Source organism: Leptonychotes weddellii, chromosome 11 (assembly GCF_054177405.1).
Source record: "Leptonychotes weddellii isolate Sample4059 chromosome 11, ASM5417740v2, whole genome shotgun sequence".
NCBI lineage: Eukaryota > Metazoa > Chordata > Mammalia > Carnivora > Phocidae > Leptonychotes > Leptonychotes weddellii.
The window spans coordinates 90,796,892-90,804,604 of NC_138379.1; the positions used below are offsets into that span (position 1 = coordinate 90,796,892).

Consider the following 7,713-nt stretch of genomic DNA (forward strand, 5'->3'; position numbering starts at 1 on the left):
CTAGGGAATAATCATTAAGTAGAAAAGAATAAGGATAGATATTCACTATAAATCAACAAAAGGATGTATAATAGTTACATGTTACATAAATATTACTGAATCAGGCTGAGTTAAACATTGGCAGACTCACATGTAGGTGCCTGGGAGCTCAATTTAAACTGCATAATCAGATTTAAGAGGTGCTTTTAAGGTCATGTGAGCCAGCGTCCATACCAACAAAGGCAGTCCCCCTTGTTACATCCCTGACAGGTGGTCCACAATGCATCATTTTGAGTATAGTGTATTACATTGTTTGTTTCTGATATGGACTCTATTCATCTATGCATCTCACCAAAGATAGCATTAATTTCTTTTGTCTTGTTGGTTAATACTCAAGTGACCTAAAACTATTTTTTACAACCCAAACTACTGTTAAGCTAGGAATTCCATTCCATGTCCTTGGGCAACTGATTTTAGAACCTAAATGAAGCCAACATCTATTCTTTTTAAACATAGTCTTAGTTTCAGCCCTTGCTCTGGGCTCAGGGATATCAAGTTTAATAGGGATTGTCATTCAAATTCACTAGTGCTTTGAGCTTTGCATCATCAGCAAACCTAATATACATAAAGTCTAAGTATACCTGAGTCATTGATAAAATTGTAGAAATGTCAGGGTCAAGGCAAGAGCTCTGAAGCAGGCCAACACAAACCACCCTCTATGTTGGCTTCCACACCTATGAACGTTCTTTGGGTACAGCTGATCAACCCAGCTATTAGACCACATCCTAGACCTCATTTCTGTATCTCATCCACAAAGATTATTTGAGAGCCTCGTTTACAGATATGTCCCAAAAGGACTGTGAGGATTTAAAAATCTGATGGTCTGGCTCTATTTTAAATACTCTTGGTTATCTACAATTTAAAAGAGCAGTAGGAGAAATTTCTGATTCAACACAGAACTCTTCAGTGAAGCAAAAACTATAACCCAGTCCTTTTGTAAGTCTTGATTTTCATATGCTGGGTGTACTATTGGGCTACGTAGACATTGTATATGAGTCAATATGAAAGTCAAAATTCTACATTAGGCATTTTAATATAGGCTTTAAAAATTAATGATGAGCATAATGCACATTTTAATTAAAACAACTTTGATAAATGCTTACCGTTTTAAGAGAATGTATGATTTAACTTTTTTTTTAAAACAATTGTTTTAAGTTTTTTTGCTAACTTAAATGGATTCTAAGACCAAAGAAAATCTAATTAAAATTAAAGTGTTCTACTGGAATGTAGAATCTTTAGAAAATCTGGCTTCTAAATTCTGAAGCATGGAACATTCTTATTCTTCTTCTGAAGGAAAAAGGAAGAAATGTACTTGTATAGTAAATTCATTGCAGGGATCGATTTACACCTAAAATATTTATAATGCCAACTGGTGATGTAAAAAAAAAAGGGGGGGGGACAGAGTTTATGACGTCATTGATATTTGCTAAGCCAAAAAGCAGCTGTGGGATAAATAGTTAGTTTCACCATGAATGAAACCTTCAAAACACATAGCAGCTTTTTGCCATGTAGTTGTACAAGGGGAATAAGAGGGAGAGTTATAGCAGCTGAAATAAGCTCTTAATACGAAGCATACTCCTTAACCAAGTCCTAATATCAATAGTTAAAATGGAAACTACATTTGAAAACTATGTAAAGACCTTTGAGTTCTGCAGTTATTAGCTTGTTTGAGACTGATTTTTTAAAGGGGTTTAATGAGCTCTTCTTAAGCATTTACCACAATCATCTTGCTTTGTACCGAAAAAGCAAAAAATGAAACAGAGCAAATTGTGAATTATTTCAATGGTGTCTAAAACAGCAGAGAGTACACAGACAATATACAAATTGTCTAATGAAGTTAGACAGTGAAGTCTGAAAATGAAGTTATTTATCCCTTAAAACAGTAGTAAAAGCTAACATTTATTTTATAGACATAGAGGATTGGAGTTGGCATAATTTTCTTTTTTAAATGCGCCTATCTTTCATTTTATAGCACAGAAACTGATGTAAAATAAGACTTGCTTGTGGTCAGCGTAAGTGTGCTGGAAGGTTCAAAGCTCCTGGGATGCAAGAACACACTGTCTTCAGATTCTTTAAATTCAGAGTATTTACTGAGGACTTAGAATGTGAACCGAGCACACAATTTCAGTTAAAGCTCTCTCGGGGTGATAGTGCACATAAGCTGTCATTAGAGACCATTGCAGTAAGCCTTTCTTTAATAAGCCCTATCCATGGGAAATCTTGCTGAAAATAAAACCTGTGGTCTAATTGCCTGGAAATTTTAGTAAGTTCAGTATGTCCTAGATCACTTTTTTTCTCATCTATCAGAATTATAAGGCAAGACACGTTTGGCAGACACTTACAAAGAGGAGCGGTACAAATACCTGAAATAGAACTTTTTTTTTTTGCTCTATTTTAAAGGATAATCCTTTGATAAGAAAGACCCTAATTAACTACTTCATTATGCATTTTAGCATAGAGTAATTTTTATGATTTTTAAGACTTACTATAAAATATGAAGTGGAGGGCGCCTGGGTGGCTCAGTTGGTTAAGCGACTGCCTTCGGCTCAGGTCATGATCCTGGAGTCCCAGGATCGAGTCCCACATCGGGCTCCCTGCTCGGCAGGAAGCCTGCTTCTCCCTCTCCCACTGCCCCTGCTTGTGTTCCTGCTCTCGCTATTCTAATAAAAAAAATAAAATCTTTAAAAAAAAAATATGAGGGCGCCTGGGTGGCTCAGTTGGTTGGGCGACTGCCTTCGGCTCGGGTCATGATCCTGGAGTCCCGGGATCGAGTCCCATATCGGGCTCCTTGCTTAGCGGGGGGTCTGCTTCTCCCTCTGATCCTCCCCCCCTCATGTATTCTCTCTCTCAAATAAATAAATAAAATCTTTAAAAAAAAATATGAAGTGGAAATTTAACCATCTGGATACTCAAACATATGAGCCTCTTCTGAAGATGGTCCCTCAGATAACTAGACTTGTTGACAGAAGTGCTGTCTAGAATGGCACTCTGTGTCCTTTGCTTGAGATTGACAAATCGGAATCTTTGAGTTCTCTACATGGCTGTACTGGTTTGATCTTCAACTTCTCTGGAAACTTCCTGTGCTGATTAATAGTGAAGGCACCCACAGCGTTTTCAGACACGAATGTAAGTGGTGTGCTATTTTTTGGAATTAGTTGCATTTGGAATATTCTGAGTAGGTACTCTCTGGTACTACAAGCATATGGTCGGTCATTTTCACACAGTGCTATTTCTGTAAAATCTACATTCTTTCCACCATCAGAATATGCTTCCTTAAAGGTAGCTGGACAACATCAGAAAATGATTGCAAGTTAGTATCTTTTCCTACTTGAGGCAGTAGATCTGCTGAAACCAAAACATCTGCTAATCCTTTTTCAGAAGTTCATGCCAGAAGCAACTGAATATTGATAGACATTTCAATATTACACTTAAACATCTACTTTCATACAAAACACTATAAAACGCTATACTCCAGTGTTACTTGATGACTGTTTACCTGAGGAAACCAGGACGGTAGCGTGAAGAGTGAAGCAGGACTTAGGGTATTAGGCAAAGGGCAGACCAACTGCTTTTTTAAATGCAATGAGATGCATTCACCCATTAGCGAGCCCTGCACTTGTCCCATCTCTGCTCCCTCCCATCAGCAACTCTTTAAAGTCTCTTTCTGAATCTCTTTCTCACTTCCCTCCTCAGCAGGCCACTCTGTCCTCTAACTGAAGCCTTCAAGTAAAACCCTTCAACTTCTGGCTCTCCTCCACTAGCTATAAACCCAGGGGTTGTTTTCCTCCCAGAATAAGGATAAGATCTCACTCTCTTATTCAAGGCCCCTCAAAAGTGCTGGTCATCTCACTCCCCGACTGGAGCTGCCCAGCAGAATTCAGTGTTGCTCCCTGGCTCCTAGACCCACTTGGCGTAGCAAGTTTCTTGTTTCATGACGTAGATCTCCCCCCCCCCCCCCACACACTGTCTCTACTCATCTTCACAGCTTTGGCACCTCTCACTAAGCCTAGCAAGCAGAGGTACTCAACAAATATGTGTTGAACTGAAACTACGAACTTTTAAGCATGAGTTATTTTCAATAGCTTGAACCAGAAATGAGCTTGTCCCAGATTGTCTGCAGAACAGCATATGATTCCTGCTCCACTTTATTTTCAACCCATAAGTGACCCAGAAACGAGGAGTGAGAAATTTCCAGTGACTAGAGTTGCTAGATAAAATACGAGCTGCTCCATCAAAACTGAGTTTCAGATAAACAACAAATATTTTTTTTAAGTATAAGTATGTCGCAAGAAGTGCATGGGGCATACTTAAACTAAAATCAATTATTCATAGTTTATCTGAAATTCAAATTTAATGGGGCAGCCTGTATTTTTACTTGCTAAGTCTGACAGTTCAACCAGTGACTCCTTAAAAATTCTAAAGATGCTTCTTTAGAGCACTTGGAGGTTTGTGTCCCAGCTCTGCAAACTTCTCAGTTGGGCAGATTTTGTCTTTTATTGCAGCTGGGTTTCTTCTGAACATCTCAGTAACACGCTTTAGGAAATGCTGTTTATATAATTTCCATTTATTTTACTAATTTATATAACTCCTTTCCAATATCTGTTAATAATTTTAGCAGAAAGAACACTGTAGCGTTGCTCAAAATCTCTTACAAAGCTGATATTCAGTTATTACTAGGCCTGAGTCAAGTCCTATCTACATGTGTTAATAATTAATAATTTTTAAAAATTTAATATTTTCAATTAAGCCAGCAAAACACAATATTGAAAATAAGTAAGTCTTTCATTTTGGGGCTTTCTTTTCTTCATTAATCAAGCACAGTGAGACATACTGTCCTCACTCAGAGGCTGGGGAGAAGCAGCCCGGCAGGCGGAGCCGGGGCTGTGATGTAACTGCAGTGGGTCTTTGTTGGAGAAGGCGCCCCTAAATGGGAAACCTCTGTAAACCCAAGCGCTTCAGCATCAGTGTGAATGGGCTGGAAAGCGGAAAGAGTTGCCTCTTTTAGTCTCCTGTAAATCTTGGAGGCTTGAAACCTTGGTCAACAGAATTCCTCCCAGGTCGTTGAAAGGCGTACCTGTCTCAGTAAGGAAAGAAAAAGCAGGTTTCTTCTGCAAAGGAGTACCATGGGAGAGTACTAACTGCTGTGTGCGCGGGTTTACCGACGGTGACGGTGCAATGGGAGTGAAGGGGACAGCGTGTTCCAATCCTGAAAGTTTCCCACATTAATGCGTTCCTCTTTCAGTGTTCTTGACAGTGACTGCTCATTGCTTATTCCCACGAAAGCAACAAGGAGAGAGAAATACCTCCCTAAGGAGAGGGATACCGGAGTGTACCTTCCTCAGACTTTCAGCTGGACTGATCTCAGCTTCAGCTTCTAGGGAGAGAATGACTAAGTCCGCCGTACCTGCCGGTGTCACAAGGGGATAATGAATGAAGACGTTTATCCCGACACCAGCACGGTACCTGCTTTCCACCATTTTGGCAGCTCCGGTTAAGGACGGTTGTCAAGCGAGCTACCGGCACAACACGCACACACTGCAGAGATGCAGAACAATGCCTGGATGCCTGCCCAAAACCGGGCTCTCCAAATGACACACTCAATTTACGGGGCCATGCCATAGCTCACGGGGGGTCAGGAGCGGCATTTCCCTGGTTGGTGCGAGAAAGGGAGGACATTTGGAAAGCTTAAGGCACGGGGTTTCCAGCCGGCTGTGCAGCAGGGCTGACAAACACGCTCGGTAAACTTGAGCTGGAGCAAGCGAGCCTGCGAGGTCGTTCCTGAAATATTCAGAAGGCGTGTTACCGGACTCGCCGCTTAGAGCTGGAGCAGGAGCACGCCGAGTAGGAGCGGCCCGCAGCCACGCTCGGGGGCAGAAGGCACTCGCGACGGCAGCCCGCCGCCCCACTCCGCCGTTCCGCGGTCCGCAGCCCCGCCGCCCGTCGCTCCCCACACGCCTGTTCATTCTACCTGCCCGGGAAGGAGAGATGCTCTCGAAGTGAGCAGTTTCCTGGCAGTTGCAGGAGCCCCTCAGACGGCCCCTCGGGGACCGCAGCGCGGAAGACCCCCTGCCCCGCAGGCCCGCACCGCCCCTGGGGCCCAAGGCCGCGGCGCGGGGAGGGGGGGGGCAGGACCCGGGTCGGCCCCTCGCCGGGGCCAGGCCGCCCTCGGTGTCCCCGCCTCCCATGTTGGCCTCTGCCAGGGATGACTCCTCCAGAGCCCCCGTTCGGTCGCTAGGTGACCCGCGTCCGGGCCGAGACGCAAACGGCCTCCCGCGCGGCCCCGCAGCCCCGCGGGTGTTAGTTCTGGGGGGCCGGAGGGGGAAAGGATGACCCTGGGTACCTGGTCCTGGTTGCCCCCCGAAGCCCTGCACCGAGACAGGGCGCACTCTCATTCCAGCCCCTCTCTAGTCACAACCCTGACCTCTCGGCTGCGCCCCAGACGCAACGCAGCTCGCACGGTGCCGCGTCCTCGTCACCAGCCCCCTGCTCTCCAAGGGCATTCGCCCCTCGCCCCTCTGCCCCTCCGGGGTCGGCCCCAGGCGCGGCGACTCACCCGGACCCCGGCGGCGGCGGGAAGCTCAGCAGGTCCCGGCGCGCGGCGGCCGGGTCTCCATCCCCGCCCTCCGCAGGCGCTCGGGCTGCGCGCTCGGAGGCGGCGCTGGACGCGGTCCGTCCGTCCCCCGCGCCGCGGCTGCACAGGGTGGCCGCGGCTGCCGCACCCGCTGCGGGCGCGGGCGGGGCGGGGGCGGGCCAGGAATCTGGGTCGCGGGGAGCGGAGCGAGCCGGGAGGCACCCGGGCGGCCGGCGGCGGGGAGGCGACCGAGAGCAGCCCGCGGAGGGCGTGCGGAGGCTTCCCTGAGAGCGCGACGCGGGCGGTGACTGAGCATGCCCAGTCCCCAGCCGGGGGCGCGGGGCCGCGGGGCCGGGGGAGGGACCGCCCCTGGCGCCCAGAGCGGGGACGCGGCCGCGGTGGCCCGGTTCGGTCGTGCCGGGCTGACCCGCGGGAGGCGCGGGGACCCGGACACCTGTCAGCGTGTCCTGCAGAGAGCCCTGCAATGAGGGCAAGGTGTGCTTCTCGCTTGCTCCCCAAATTGTCCAGAAGGCAAAGTTTGCTTTAGCTCAGCTCCGGCCCTTGCGGCCTCACCGAGTGATTCCCGCAATCCTGGCACGCACGTCCCACCTGCCTTCCTGTGCCTGGGGACCAGCCCTCCGGGGTGCGCGGGTAGCACCCGCCTTTTCCGACACCTGGACAGTCGGGTCAAGTTCTCCAAGAGCCAGCTCTTTAAGTAGGTGTAATTGAGAGATGCTGTCAGTCCTCCCAGGTCACATATCTGCATTTCAACCAGGGCTTCGAAACAATATCTTCACCCCGGGGTTAACTGTAATGGATGGATGATACACACCGTGGCCTGGGGCTATTTAGGGAGCACTGCTTCACAGTGCAACAGAAGTGGCCCAGAATGACTCACTTGACACTCTCCGAAACCTGTGCCTTTCTGTGGTGTGGTGCTTCATGTTGAATGAAGAACGTTTTCTCTATATTGCAAGCAAAACGCTGCCTACGTTAAAGGCAGCCTGGGGTCAGGAAAGAGGGTGAGCCCCGAGGTCGGCCTCGATTTCAGTTTCACCTACCACCCCGGTTCCCCAACCATTCCGGGCCTCTGTGGCCTGAAG

General features: G+C 47.4%; 1 protein-coding gene across 3 annotated transcripts in view; it reads right to left on the minus strand.

The window, feature by feature from the left end:
* ELMOD1 (ELMO domain containing 1) overlaps positions 1-6,694 on the minus strand; it is a 68,978-nt gene extending 62,284 nt beyond the window's left edge. For all 3 annotated transcript variants that reach the window (XM_081799555.1, XM_081799554.1, XM_081799553.1), the window contains exon 1: positions 6,593-6,694. The gene's annotated coding sequence lies outside the window, so the exon portion shown is untranslated. The remainder of the gene's footprint in view (positions 1-6,592) is intronic.
* Between the last annotated feature and the right edge of the window lie 1,019 nt (positions 6,695-7,713).